Here is a 2,252-nt window from a genome sequence, read left to right as displayed (position 1 = left end):
AAAGCACCTAACATTTATTAAAATAAAAAATCATTAACAAATTAACAGAGATGTGTACTTACTCAGTAATGTTTTACACAATTGTCAACACTAAGTTTGCTAGATTAAACACACATAATGAAGATAGGTTTTTATTTTCACCTGAAACAAGTTTATGCTTGTTCAGTTTGTATGGACTGAACTTTGTTGCTGTTTTCCTTTTCGTTCCTATGAATACCAAAAGTTTTGTGTGTGTAAACTACTTTTTGCGTTTTTTTTTCGTGTAACACCTGCTGTATTTATGTGCCTCATGTATCAGTGTGCCCCATCTTTCCCTACCTACCACACATAAAGCATCCAGAAAAAATATCATGCTTTGCTATAGACCATTTTCGTTTCTATAATGTTCTGAATCTATTTTCCCATACTTATCTCTACTAACCCCATATTGTTAAAGCAAATGATTTTAGATCAGAACAAAAACACCACAACCGACTGGTAAAATTCATCCAATGCAGAATTAGTTCGAGATATGCACAAGTTTTTATTAATAATTATTAGAAATAAAACATTAGAAATAAAACATTTATAGAAACAAAACATTAATTAGAATAAACATTAGAAATAAAAATAAGTTTCCATGGTGTAGCAAAACTGTTTTATTACAATTGAAAGATGCATAAAAAACCCATCTGTCCGCTACCTTGTACTAAAAACCAAAAGTTTTTAATATAAGACAGGATTTTTACTCTGTTATTAAAATAGTAACGTTTTTCCTTTTAGTAATAGTATTGCACAGCATTATTGTTTGCTTTTTAAGAACAGTAATCAGCTGACAGTAGATTTATATATTTAATGCTGAGCTTGTTCTTACTATTAAATCTTTCAGTGAAAATCAAGCAAATATAACAGTTTACTAGGTAATCCCATTTTTTTTCCGAACCATCAACAAACTAAACAAGGACCCTACAAAAAAACTTAAATAATTTAGACAAAAAAATGGAGCAATTTATACAGGATATACGAGGAGATCAAGTTTGTCCTTGTTGTCATTCTTACTGTTAAAATAAAGATATCGAAATTTTTTGACATGTTCTGTAATACTTCTACGTATGTGGAAAATGTAAGCAATTTAAAAATTAATTCCTTCAATTAACTTATATAATAATGGTGATAATAATAATATGAATAATTTGTCAAGTTAATTTATTAAATAAATTTCTTTATCTAGTAGCTAAAATATTCAAAGAAATAAAAAATAAGAGTTGAATAATTGATAGTTGAACAAATGGAGTTAAAATAAATTAATTCAAATTTGTGGAAAGTATTGCATTTATATCGTTAAGTCAAAAAAGCTTAGCTGAGTTGAATGATGTCACTGCTTCATGTATTATAAATTTTCAAAAATTAAAAAAATTAGCCTGAAGATTCAATTCTAAATCTCTTAAAGTTGCACTTGAGAAAGAAAAAAGATATTTGAGAACTAGTCATAAAACGAAATGTCAATGACTACAACATTTCCTCCTATAGCTCAAAACATGATCAGATCAAAAACAAATCTTCAATCCAACACAGAGATATCAGATCAATCTAAAACAAATCTTCAATCCAACACAGAGATATCAGATCAATCTAAAACAAATCTTCAATCCAACACAGAGATATCAGATCAATCTAAAACAAATCTTCAATCCAACACAGAGATATCAGATCAATCTAAAACAAATCTTCAATCCAACACAGAGATATCAGATCAATCTAAAACAAATCTTCAATCCAACACAGAGATATCAGATCAATCTAAAACAAATCTTCAATCCAACACAGAGATATCAGATCAATCTAAAACAAATCTTCAATCCAACACAGAGATATCAGATCAATCTAAAACAAATCTTCAATCCAACACAGAGATATCATTTTTTTTTTTTTTTAGCTTTTTTTTCAAGATTTTTTTCAATATCTGGTTTGATACAGAGGGGGTCAAAGAGAGTGTTTTGGTAAGAAAAGAATGAGTTTACATGTGGGTATATACTTCATAAAAATAACAGGAAAATTATTCAAGCGTGTTTACCTAACATCTGTGTATAGATCAGGAAATAGATGATGTTGTTTCTTGTACTTAAATTTGTCTTGAATAGAAAGTGAACAATTAGGTCGCTGTTGTATAAGGAAAAAAATGGATTATAAGAATATTCTGTGGAGGTAATATTATTCAAAGAATATATTAGTTTTCAAGTTTTTGTTTTGTGTTTACAAAACAGTGCTCTGAT

This window comes from Hydra vulgaris, chromosome 03 (assembly GCF_038396675.1).
Source record: "Hydra vulgaris chromosome 03, alternate assembly HydraT2T_AEP".
Taxonomy (NCBI): domain Eukaryota; kingdom Metazoa; phylum Cnidaria; class Hydrozoa; order Anthoathecata; family Hydridae; genus Hydra; species Hydra vulgaris.
Note: the sequence above shows the minus strand (reverse complement) of the source record.